Source organism: Rhinopithecus roxellana, chromosome 18 (assembly GCF_007565055.1).
Source record: "Rhinopithecus roxellana isolate Shanxi Qingling chromosome 18, ASM756505v1, whole genome shotgun sequence".
Classification (NCBI taxonomy): domain Eukaryota; kingdom Metazoa; phylum Chordata; class Mammalia; order Primates; family Cercopithecidae; genus Rhinopithecus; species Rhinopithecus roxellana.
This window is the reverse complement of record NC_044566.1, coordinates 38,733,034-38,747,164: the sequence shown is the minus strand read 5'-3', so window position 1 is coordinate 38,747,164 and position 14,131 is coordinate 38,733,034. Positions and strand designations below refer to the sequence as shown.

General features: G+C 34.2%; 1 pseudogene; it reads right to left on the bottom strand.

Moving 5' to 3' along the window:
• Positions 1-11,087: 11,087 nt before the first annotated feature.
• Positions 11,088-12,154, bottom strand: LOC104678368 (annotated as a pseudogene).
• Between the last annotated feature and the right edge of the window lie 1,977 nt (positions 12,155-14,131).

Sequence of the window (14,131 nt, the reverse complement as noted above, 5' to 3'; positions counted from 1 at the left end):
TATTTCATACTTTTAAAAAATGTTAGCATACCCTGCTCCATGACTGATACAGTAGACCCCAAATTACTTTTTTTGCAGCAATTTTCCCTGTTTATTTATCTACAGAAAACAGCTCAGAGGCAAATTTAGCAAAGACAGTTTAATGGGTGAATTCTATGCCCCCCAAGCAGTTCTTATGTCAGTCTTCACATTATAAAGCCATGACTTATGTGAAGGCCATTGAGATTTCTATTGTCAGAATAGTAATTTGTTTCAGGGCAGAATGACTAGCAATTCTTATATAGTCTGTGAGCTATGGCAGCAATAATAGGAAAACATTCACATGGTCCATTTACAAGATGAGGTTGCATGAAGTCCATCTGATTACATGTAAGTGGTTATTAGAATAGGTTCTCAAACAAGAGTCATAAGAGAGCTACAAATTTTTCAGCCATCTATTTTCAAGTCATTTTATGAGAATTGTAGTTTCATGCATATTGGGCACTTCATTGTCATTGAATGTGGAACAAAAATTAATGGCACATTCACCGGCCAGTTACAGGCTTCTTGGTTCAAGTGTCAATGCAGGCTGTACTATTATAATAGCAAAGAAATATTAGAACAGGAAAATAGCTATTGATAACAACCACTTTCTTTTTGACTCTATAAAATAAGAATGTTAATCCACTACATATATCAGAAGCTCTTATGAAGTTCTAAAGACAGACATGTTTTGTTATAAGAAAGGCTTGCTGTCATTTATCAGTATAAAGCCTCAAAGTGTGTAAGCCCTTGGGTGGTTGAAAAAGAAAACTGTAAACGTGCACTTACAAAACTAGTCAGAGTATTCATGTAGAGAGACAAATTTAAAAGAACATTGTTTTTGCCATGCCAAGACACAAACATCTACATTCCTTAGAATATGTTTGCTTATTCATTCATTCTGTTTCAAAACCTCTCTCCCCCACAGCGATCCAAAGGCAAAGCGAACTCACAGAGAGTGACTCCTGAAACAGTGAGAGCTCCTGTGGTTTGAAAAAGGCTTCCAGTTGGCCTGAGTAAGGCACTACTGAAAATTATTACCTGAAAGTGTAAGTTGAAGAAGAATCAACTTTGCTTTCAGAATTCCATTGTAAAAAAAAATTCTCTTAAGGTTGTATTTATCGATTTTTATTCAGGTATTTATTATAATTTTTAATTTTGGGGATTACATAGTAGGTGTATATGTTAATGGAGTACATGAGATATTTTGATACAAGCATACAATATGTAATAATCACATCAGGGTAAATTGGGTATTCATCATGTCAAGTATTTATCATTTGTTTGTGTTACAAACATTCTCGTTCTACTCTTTGAGTTATTTTTAAATGTACAATAAATTATTGTTGACTATAGGCATGCTATTGTGATATCAAATACTAGATCTTATTCATTCTTACTATATTTTTGTACTCAATAACCATCCCCAATACCTGTTCCCCCATACTACCTTTCCCATCCTCTGGTAACCATTGTTTTACTCTCTATCTCCATGAGTTCAACTGGCTTAATTTTTAGCTCCCAGAAATAAGTGAGACCATGTGGTTTGCCTTTCTGTGTCTGGCTTTACTTCGGCATTAATATTAACCAAAAGCTTCCACTAAATGTATGAAATTAAGTTTTAGTAGTTTAAAAATGCATAAACACATCAAGGTGTAGTTCCCTCAACAAATGTGATGTTAAGGGAATAATTGGTTAAATATTTTATAAATTTATGTTTCATTACTGATATATTTTTGAAAACATTTATATCAATTATCTATCCAAGATAAAAGTTATATATTCAGTTTACTTATGGCCTGAATTATTAACACCAAAACTGCATTTTAGTTACATAACTGAACCAATAAGCCTTCAAATTGTTAAGATGGAAGGAAACAAGAAAGTTCATTTTAAAAATATCTTCTGAATAGACATCTAAAGCAATCAGAATCAGTAGAGATAATAAATTCAATACAGAGGATAAAAAATATACAGGGTTCTGGAATATTTACTTCAAACACCAAAAGAAGATTGATATGAAAATGACAAGTGGTTAATCTAAATTAAAATTCTGAAAGCCAAAAATTTTTGAGACAAATAGAAAGCAAATATTTTGCTACTTTTGCAGCTGCTAGGAAAAACAACAATAACAACAACAACAAACACTTTTCTAGAACCCAAACAGAAAAATATATTTTTTTCCATCAATGGCGATTTGTGTCCTCTGAAAAGATAATATAATAGAACAGATAAGTTATTTTCTTAGAGCTAGAATATATCTCAAGTTTTCATCTAGACAATCCTTCATAATTTTGGGAGATTAAGTATATCTTCGTTGCTTCCACAGAGGAAATAATCAACATTCAGAAAGGCCAGCTAGCCTATCTAGTCACTAAGTGGAATTTTCCTGGGATCAAAAGATATGTATTATTTCTGTAATGTGCACAGAGACAAGAAAGGTGAATTAAGGTAAATTTTGCATTATAATTGTTTTTAAAAAGTCTCATTATTTAAAAAGTCAATTTTCTTCTTCCTCTTTTTCTATGATATATATTTAATGTTACTTTTAAATAGCTTAGTTCAAAATTTAAAAGTTCATATGTACTCTAGGTACATATTTTAGGTACATACTTTAGGTACCTGTATTTAGGTAGTCCTAAATTCGCACATAATTGTATGCATTTGATAAATGTCCAGTTAAAATAAATTATAATTAAATAATTAGCATGCACAATCAAGTTCAGAAATATAAATGACCTCTCAAAATGTAAGTAAATATTTTGCAGTATAAAAAATGTCAAGAAGAAACTCTTTTGCTTATGTTACTTTTCTACTAAAATCTATAGATGACTAATACATAGACAAAATTCATGAATTTTCTAAGATCATAATCAATTTATACAAACCTTTTGGCAAAAAGTGTTATATAAACCTTTTGGCAGAAAAGTTTTATATAAACCTTTTTGGCAAATATATTAAATAAATGATTAAATTATTTACTCTGCATATCTCTGTGATGACATAGAAATTGTTTTTTTCTATAACAAATCAATCAAAACTAATATCTAATATATTAACAACTTTGAAAATATATTTTCTATGGGAAACATAACTTAAGACCAGCTTACCTAGTTGATTTCCTTGAAATTAGTCCTACAATGGAAAAGCTATCCGTTCCTTATTTTACAAGTATACTGAAGCAGGCACAAAGAGAAGGTGGTCTTATTTTACCAATTGTTGAAAAAAAATGGGAACTACTTTTTTACTTAAGCTATCCCTTTTTATGTCTCTAAAATTGAGTAGCATTCTGTTTTAAGTACAATAATCACTCTTTCTTTTAGTACAATAATCAACATAGTAAATACCTGATAATATCAAGATGAATTTGAAAACTGGTAATTTTTGTACCTATAGAAAATTTAGCATAAATTATAAATGAGCATACTATTTCTTTATCCCAATTAATTTAGAATTTCTTATGTGGGAAAAAAATTTAGTTCCCTCAAGCTTTCTTTGCTTTTTCAATGAGGACTTCGTAGACAATTGTTATCAAATTTTTATTATTATATAATATACAAATTATGTGTGTATAATATAGCTGAAAGTTGTAACACTTTCAATTTAAGCTTTGGTATGCAAAAAACCTAACAGTAACCACTCCCATGTTCTTGACAAAAAAAAAAAAAAAAAAGAAAAAGAAAAAAAAAGAAGAAGACAAACAAATTGAAAAATCAATGAATTTTCTTGGGCACATCAGTTAATTGAAGTCACACAGAATCCCCTTAATCTCCCAAACTGGAGCAATATGTTACAAAAAATAATCATAGCTGAGATCACGTGACATGTGGAAAGCATTTATTATAAGGCTACCATAATCTAGATAATATGGTATTGGTGAAAGCATAGACATACGGATCAATGGAACAGAGTACATGGCTCACATAAATAAGGTGAATTGATCTTTCAGAAAAGATCAAGGCAATTCAATGAGAAAAGATAGAAGTTTTAGCAATGGGGCTATAAAACTAAATTTTTCCACAAGAAAAAAATTAAACTTTTTTATATGCAAAGCTATGAATCTCAACATTGTCCTTAAACCTCTTGTAAAACTGAACAAAGATTGGATCATAGAACAAAATGTAAAATGACAAAATATAAAACTTCCAAAAGAAAACAGGAGAAAGCCAAGTTGACCACAGTTTTGGTGACAGGTTTTAGATAAAACAGCAAAACAAAGTAATTACAGCAAAATACGTTGGACATTTTAAAATTAAAAACTTCTGCTCTGTGAAAGATACTGTTAAGAGAAGTGGAAGACAAGTAACTCACTTGGAGAACATATATGAAAAATCTATGTATGATAAAATAATTGCATTTAAATTATACAAAGAATGCTAAAATGCAACAATGAGGAAAAAAGTCCAAATTTAAAAATAGGTAAAAGCTGTAAACATACTTTATAAAAGAAAATAATTGTGAAAAGATGCTCAATACCATTTGTCATTAGATAAAATTACATTGTTGCAAATGAAAGCAACAATAAGCTAGTACTACACATTGATTTAAAACATCAAAATCCAAAGACTAACAACACTAAATGTTGGTGATGATGTGGAACAACAGGAACTCTCTTTCACTGCTGGTAGGACTGTCAGATGGCACAACCCCTTTGGAAAACATTTTGAAGATTTCTTGTAAAGCTAAACATAGCTGAAGAGGAGATCTGACAGTCATGTTCCTAGATATTAACCGATTTGAAAATGTACGTCTATACAAAACCTGATATTTATAACACTTTTATTCATAATCATTGCAAATGAGAAGAATCCAAAATATTTTAATAAGTGAATGAATATACAAATTGTATTGTTCATACACAGGAGTATGAATGAATACACAAATTGTATGTTCATATACAGGAGAATTATTCAGCAATGAAGTGAAGTGAGTTATCAAGCCATAAAAAGACCTGAGTGAACCTAAAATGAATATTGTCAAGCGAAACAAGTCAATGTAAAAATAAAAAAGAGTATACGTACTATGATTGCAATATGACATTCTGAAAAAGGTAAAAATTTAAAAAAAATCTAAAAATATCAGTTATACAAAACAAATAACCATGAGTTCATGTTGCTATAATAAGAGATCAAATCAAATTAATAATTGGAGAAGATACATGTCTCCTGTGTAGCAGAATTCTAAATAACGTAGACATTTCCTCCAATGAAAGGGAGAACAAATCTCTAGTTCTTAAGTGTAGGCTGTGCATAGTGGTTTCAAAGAGTACAATATAAAAATAGTTAGAAAATGTAATTTTATAGTGGAGAAACCCGACAAACACTAGCTTAAACATGCCATCAAGGTTAACATCAATGCTGAAAAACCTACTGATAATATGTACCCTTAATATGAAGTGATGAAAACACTTTTACATTTGGTCCTCCTCTCCAAAATCTGTAACTCCAGTCAAACCTTGAGAAAAACAATAGATTCTATAGAAAGGTATCCTACAAAATATCTTACTACTCCTCAGAATATCACTTCTCACCACTCTCAAGATCATCAAAAACAAAGACAGTCTAAAAAACTGTCACAGGCAAGAGAAACCGAAAGAAACATGACAACTCAGTGGAATTGTTAACCTAAATGCGATACCATAAAAGGAAAAGAACATTATTTATAAATTGAGGAAATCAGAATAACCTATGGGCTTTAGTTAACAAGGATATATCAATATCAGTCTATTATTTGTAACAATAAATTAATCATTCTTATATAAGTTGTTGATAATAGGGAAAATTAGGTTCAAGACATATAGGAATGTTTTGCACTACCTTCCTAATTTTTCTATAAATTCAAAACTTTAATGTAAATGTGTTTAAAATCAAATCCATTATCTTCATCAAATTCTTCTCAGAGACTTGGTCAAGTTTTCAGCTAGCTAATAAATATATCTAAGATTATAAAGGCATGCATACATTATTGTTAAATCAGAGCATTTATTCAAAGAAATGTAACATTTTTTGTTGTTTTCTTTTGCTCTTGCCACAATAGCTATAACATGTAGGCTTATTCTGCTCTGCTACTAGCCTCATTCTCTGCTACATGTGCATGCTCACATTCTTCTAATTAGAATCACTAGCTTAAAAAGAAGGTCCACAATAGTAAGCAATGTATGTGATACAGAGATGCCAGAAATCTCATATAGTGTGTGAATAAATATCAGGTGCTTTTGAAATAGGTTTGCCAAGATATATCAACAAATGAACTTAAATAAGGATGGAACAAATAGTTGTCTTAAGGTTAGTCTTCATGTGTTTATATATTAGATTGTGTTCTTTGTTACATATTTTCTGCCCTAGAACCACAAATGACTGTCCCTTTGTAGAACTTTCCTGTTTCGTCAACAGAAAATCTCTGTCCTATATTTCTAAAGCTGTCTTCTTTTTCATTCATTATCAGAGGATGAAGTGAAAAATAGAAAGGAAACATTATATTTACTATTGTCATTATTTAGAAATTGACAGTATATTTTTAATTTTGAGAATACTTAATGATACTTTAGTTTTTCCCTTCAGTAACAGATATACATTTATCTGTGGGATTAAATTATAAAAGTGACCTTTTTCTTAAGTACAATCAACAATACATAATATTTAATCTTAAAAATAAAAAACAACTCATAAATCTGTGTAGGACAAATTCAGATACCCAATGTTTTGATTTCAACTTGCTCTTTTACAAAACCCAAGGTGATTAGTGTCCCTCTCAGTCAGAGCAAGCTGTAGCCATCCGAAGATTTTGGTTTCACAGAAAATCAGTAAGTCAGTTTTGTCAGCAAATTTTATTTTATTATTATTTTTTATCTTGTCACTCTCAGAGTAAGCTGTAGCAATACAAAGATTTTGGTTTCACAGAAAATCCGTAAGTCAGTTTTTCAGCAAATTTTCTTTTTTTTAAACTTTGTTTATTGATAAAGTGATTCATTATTATTTTTGAAAAAATTCTAAAATGTTCTGTGTACATGTTAACATAGGTTGGGTCATCCAAAAGACAAAGCAAATCGTCAACATTAAGTCATGGGCTAGGATTATACAAATGAGAACAAATACAAGGCTTATGGTACTTGCTAGGTAAACACAACCAAACTAAACTGTACTTCAAGATTGTTTATATAAAAGTGTATTAAAGCTCACTTTAAAATAGTTTCCATCTTTTCTATTAAACAGGCATAGATTCATTTGCACTCGTGTACAAATATATCTAATAGCTTTCTTTATCTTTTAATACAAGTACAATTCCTTGCTTCTTTCTGCAATCCAACAAAATAATATAGAATGAAGTCATTAGAAAAAATATGAATCTTTCTGAATCTATATTTTTAATTTAAATTGGAAAATACAGTTTAGATCATAGGAAACATATGGATCTCAGACATATGTTATCTGTTTCTAACAGATTATTAGATACAGTCTTTGTTTTGGCTGAAACGCAAAAATATTACTTTCTTAATAACAGATTAGTTAAAAATACTTTCCACTGATAGCAGTGCTAGTCCCTAGAACAAAAGGTAAACAAACCTTATTTGTAAGTTACTGCTATTCAATGCCCGGAATATGTAGATCATAAATCTAAGCCCTTAATATACATCTGCTTTAGCGATAACCCTTAAACAGTCCTGTAAACATAGTCCAAATCTGCTTTCTAATAGAAATACAATTCAAGTAAACATTGCATATTTGATTTAAACCACCTTACAGTTAAATTAACTCATGACACATTGACTCATAACCACTAATATGTAAAAATAGTTTTTAAAAAATCATTCTTCTGCAAAGATGAAAATAAAATTTGTAAACTTGTTCATTTAAAATAACTAATGTTCTGCAGCTGCTCTTTGGTTTGGCGTAGTTTCAGGTACTAAATATTTAAGTAAATTTGTTCCCAGATAAACTAAGTCTCCTGTCTAATTTGTTTTTAATGGCAATGGTAAGACCTGAACTTCAACTTTATTTTTCTTAAGTGTCATCACAAATGTTCAAGTGTTCGAAGGCCCAAAGATAGTACTTATAGAAGTTTACAGGGCTTCATTTTTATTTTTCTCCCCAAATAGTTGATAACAATAATCAATACCGATTGAGACACCAAGAAGGCAACCTTTCCCTGTTTCCCACACCACTTATAGGCCCTTGATAGAATGGTCATTAATACGTATAAGTAAGTTCAGCTAAATATTATTTAGAATGTGACAAAATGCTGGCTGTAAATTAAATCAAAAATAAATCATTCAAAGGCCTTAACTGAAAATTTCCTAAAAGATATTTGCTTTGCTATTAAAGATGATGTTAAATAACAAAAATTAAACGAACTGAGAAAGACTACAATACCAAGAAAGTGCATAATAATGAAGAACAAATGAAGCTTCCTCGGCTGTTTGCAAGGTGCATGCAACTCTTTTGAACTGAATGTAGAAATACTCACAAAATGTACCAGAAGAACATTTCTAAAAGTAGTCAAATGTGTTTAAACATTTATCTCCTTATACTATGCAAACCGCCAAACTGAAGTTATGTTTTTTAGTTGGTAACTGATTTATTTTTATGTATTTATTTATTTTAGATGGAGTTTCACTTTTGGCGCCCACATTGAAGCGCAGTGACACAATCTTGGCTCACTGCAACCTCCGCTTCCCGGGTTCAAGCGACTCTCCCGCTTCTGCCTCCTAAGCAGCTGGGACCACAGGCGTGTGCCACTATGCCTGGACATTTTTTTTTATTTTGTTTTTTGGGTTTTTGTTTTGTATTTTTTAGTAGAGATGGGGTTCTGCCATCCTGGCCAGGCTAGTCTCAAACCCCTGATCCCAGGTGATCCACCAGCCTCAGTCCCCCAGAGTGCTGAGATCACAAGCATGAGCCACCGTGCCCAGCAACAATTGGTATCTCTTAACTCTCATTCTAGTTTTCTAGACTCAAGACTATTAAGACCAGGGAGTTGAAACAAAGGTAGAAGAATCCATTCTATAGTATTTCAAACTATGTTTTCAAAGTTAACTCACTCCTTTAGTTCAAAGAGAAAAAAAGTTACCTCCTTTTAAAATCTAACATTAGTGTGGCTGATGGAAATTAGACCAGTCTTGCAAATTAGAAATCTACAGTAGCAACCATAAAATTTATGCTTGTAGTAGGAAATAATAGAGCTATCCCTCATGTATTGTTTAGCATATAGAAGGTACTCCAAAAAAATGTACTGGGGCCAGGCGTGGTGGCTCACGCCTGCAATCTCAGCACCTCAGGAGACCAAGGCGGGCGGACCACCCGAGGCTGGGGTCTGAGACCAGTCTGGCCAACACGGCAAAACCTTGTCTACCAAAAATGTAAAAATTAGCTGGGCATGGTGGCATGAGCTGGCAATCCCAGCCCCTCGGGAGGCTGAGGCAGGAGAATCTCTCAAACCCGGGAGGCGGAGACTGCAGCGACCAGAGATTGAGCCACTACACTCCAGGCCAGGAGACAAAGCAAGATTCTGTACAAAAAAAAAAAAAAAAAAAAAAAAAAAAAAAAAAATTATTGGGTGAATGAAAAGTGATTTTGCAAAATTAGGCATCGCAGAATGTTAGAAGTCATCCAGTCCAACTCATTCATAACACATCCTCCCCTGCAGTCCCATTTTACAGACAAGAAACTTCAACCTGTACTACTCACAGATACTGCTAAGATTCATCTCCACCTCACTAACTGGAAGCAATCAGTTATTTTGGAGTGTGTGTGTGTCTAACTAAAAAGTATACATGAGGAATAACATTTCTACATTGCTTATTCTGTACTTTTCTTTGGAGTTAATGCAACAACTCCTGTGACTTAGATTAGATTCTAAAAGGAAAAAGGAGAAATGCATCTAGTTCTAAAGGGGTTGGTTGCTTTTAGGAAGTCAGACTTAAGATTGTGCATCTAAGAGTAGAATCCACTTCTCAGAGACTGGGGATGTTAAATAACCACTCAGGTTAGAATAACTGACAGCCAGGAGGAAAACTTATCCTAAAGTTTGTTTTTTATTTTTATTTATTTTTTTTTTTTTTGCCTAGTTTGAATTGCATTTAAAGTCACTGTTTAAGCTGTTGCAGAATTACTGTAAACGTTTCAAAGTAATTTTTGGTCATTACCTACACTGAAATTTGAAAGTCACATCAACAGCATACTTTATTCTAACTACCATTAAAACTCAAACTATTTTTTTAACAGATTACAATAGTCCTCTTATCTTTTCTTCTGAACACTTACACCTCTTCCTACTGTGTCCAGTATTTCTCCAGTATATGTACCTCTGTGTTTCTCTGCCCATGTACATACCCCTCAAAGTTCAACCAAAAAAGTCATAGAAAGCAGAGAGAAACCAAAATATTTCTCACACTGCCAAGTTCCCTTTAAGTCTTGAGTACATGCTCCACTACGTGGTTGTATTAATGCTTATAACTAAGCTTTCGATGAATTAGACCAAAGTGTTCTATGTTCTAAATGATATTTAGATATCTGAATCCTTCTGTTAGAGCCAACAATAAAAATGTTATTTAAAATGTTGAAAAGTATAAAATAGTGATTATAAATTAGCAAATACCCAATTTAAAAAAGCAGTTTTCCTTATACAGTACAAGCAATGGTAATTTGGATATATTCACTTTCAGCCACCATTTGCCCTAGATGTACTTTACTTAAGACAAGTTTTTAAGCTTGTGTTTTTGTAGTGAAAATTTACATGGATACTCACAATTCTAATCATGCAATTCAGGTATCAAAAAATACATATACATGTTAAAATGTGATGATAGCTCATTACTATAGCATCTCATAACAGATAAGTATGTTTTCCAGAATAACATTAAGTCAGTTTTGTAGCGCTAAGTCAGTGCTGCACAAATCGACACTTAAGATTAAGGCATCATCTTGCTCTGGAGTAGTGCTGCTGTGGATCCCAGGAACTGTACAAAGGCTTTGTTTTTTAAAAAATATAACTTCTCTTATACTTCAATTATTTCATTCTATTCATCATTTTCTTGCAAATGAAATTGAAAATATCAGTCTATAATGTTTTCATACACCTGGTATGACGATGCATTCTTCAGCTCCATTCTCTAGCCACTGAGTGAAAAATTCATTGTCCAACAAGAGGTTTTTGGATTCACTAAGCTATTTGAAAGGAAAAGGCTGATTTGAGCCACTTCTGGCATACTCTTTCTGGTTTGTAACAGAAGCTTGTTCTGGATCCACCCACATAAGGCAAGTTGGAAACGGCAACCATCACCCAACCTTGAAAATATTGGAAGTAGCCAATATTTATTTACATCACCAAAGAAGACTTGTCTCCAATTTTTATTGTATCCAAGACAGAAACCATTTCCATTAGGTCCATATGAAAATGTGGGTGCACAGAATGAATCTATTATTGTTCTATTGTTTCCAACTAGCCAGCAATGGTAGCTGAAAAGTGAGAGGACGCTGATGAAGAACACTGCAGACACAAAGAAAAGAAAAAGGACGTGGAATTTTGCACGCGGATCTGTCAGTTCATTCCTCCAAAATTTTATAAAGTACTCTAAAACTGTTACAGCCATGAAAAGGCAATATAATAGAGAATACAATTAAAAAAAAAGCAGGAATAATTTGTAATTAGAAAATCCAGCATACTTATTCACCCAAAGACAGTAATGATCCATCTTAAGAATACATGAGTCACATGCTGAGCAGTGATGAGCCGGATCAGGTTTAATCAGCTGACATTTTCCACAGTATCTGATAGTTTTTGAAACTGACGTGGTGTAGATAGGTAAAGCTCTTGCTGCTCTTCTCAAAATTTCTTGTTGTCTTTCTTCGCTGAATTCTTTTCCATAGCGTTCCTTTTCAGAATTGGACAAGTAGAACTCTTCGGAGGGGGAAGCGGGAGATATGAAAATTGTCATCCATTAGGACCATACAAACATAACAAAGAACAGATGCAAAGCCATAAGAGAAAACACGGTCTTTCCATTTTCTTCATCTCCAAAAATAGTAAACAAGCACAGCTCCACCACAAACGCGTAGTGAGACCAAATGACCGTGAAGGTGAGGAAGAGCACCGGCACCCAGCCCATGACGCACTGGCAGCAGCCAGAGAGCGTCCAGGGCGCCGTGTTCGTCTGGCGGCTGCAGAGCCCCGCGTCCCATCGTTCTGGGGAGCGCAGGAGTCCCGGCGGGGCGGCAACTCAAATGGTCTGGGCTGCTCCTGGACCAGCTACCCGGCCTCCGAGGCAGGGCTTGTGGGAGCAAAAGTCCTAGGAGCCGCCGGGACTCCTCCCTTCCCGGGGCCAGGCCAGGTCCCGCCCCCACCCCACATACGGCCGCCCCCCTCCCCACACGTCAGTCCCCAACCGCCCACCCTGGACAGACCGCCCTGGGACTCTAGCCCTAGGCCAACTGCCCTGGGCCTCAGGCAGACCCTGGTCTCCGCGCGCCCTCAGGGGGCAACAATTTTCTTTTTAAAATGAAAACCACATTATTGTATTCTGCACCTTTGTTTTTTTTTTTTTTTTTTTTTTTTTTTTTTTTTTATTATACTTTAAGTTCTAGGGTACATGTGCATAACGTGCAGGTTTGTTACATATGTATACTTATGCCATGTTGGTGTGCTGCACCCATCAACTCGTCAGCACCCATCAATTCATCATTTATATCTTGTATAACTCCCCAATGCAAGCCCTCCCTCCTCCCCCCTCCCCCCTCCCCATGATAGGCCCCAGTGCCTGATGTTCCCCTTCCCGAGTCCAAGTGATCTCATTGTTCAGTTCCCACCTATGAGTGAGAACATGCGGTGTTTGGTTTTCTGTTCTTGTGATAGTTTGCTAAGAATGATGGTTTCCAGCTGCATCCATGTCCCTACAAAGGACGCAAACTCATCCTTTTTTATGGCTGCATAGTATTCCATGGTGTATATGTGCCACATTTTCTTAATCCAGTCTGTCACAGATGGACATTTGGGTTGATTCCAAGTCTTTGCTATTGTGAATAGTGCCGCAATAAACATACGTGTGCATGTGTCTTTGTAGTAGAATAATTTATAATCCTTTGGGTATATACCCAGTAGTGGGATGGCTGGGTCATATGGTACATCTAGTTCTAGATCCTTGAGGAATTGCCATACTGTTTTCCATAATGGTTGAACTAGTTTACAATCCCACCAACAGTGTAAAAGTGTTCCTATTTCTCCACATCCTCTCCAACACCTGTTGTTTCCTGACTTCTTAATGATTGCCATTCTAACTGGAGTGAGATGGTATCTCATTGTGGTTTTGATTTGCATTTCTCTGATGGCGAGTGATGATGAGCATTTTTTCATGTGTCTGTTGGCTGTATGAATATCTTCTTTTGAGAAATGTCTGTTCATATCCTTTCCCCACTTTTTGATGGGGTTGTTTGTTTTTTTCTCCTATATTTGTTTGAGTTCTTTGTAGATTCTGGATATTAGCCCTTTGTCAGATGAGTAGATTGCAAAAATGTTCTCCCATTCTGTAGGTTGCCTGTTCACTCTGATGGTAGTTTCTTTTGCTGTGCAAAAGCTCTTTAGTTTAATTAGATCCCATTTGTCAATTTTTGCTTTTGCTGTCGTTGCTTTTGGTGTTTTAGACATGAAGTCCTTGCCCATGCCTATGTCCTGAATGGTACTACCTAGATTTTCTTCTAGGGTTTTTATGGTATTAGGTCTAACATTTAAGTCTCTAATCCATCTTGAATTAATCTTTGTATAAGGGGTAAGGAAAGGATCCAGTTTCAGCTTTCTACTTATGGCTAGCCAATTTTCCCAGCACCATTTATTAAATAGGGAATCCTTTCCCCATTTCTTGTTTCTCTCAGGTTTGTCAAAGATCAGATGGCTGTAGATGTGTGGTATTATTTCTGAGGACTCTGTTCTGTTCCATTGATCTATATCTCTGTTTTGGTACCAGTACCATGCTGTTTTGGTGACTGTAGCCTTGTAGTATAGTTTGAAGTCAGGTAGCGTGATGCCTCCAGCTTTGTCCTTTTGACTTAGGATTGTCTTGGCAATGCGGGCCCTTTTTTGGTTCCATATGAACTTTAAAGCAGTTTTTTCCAATTCTGTGAAG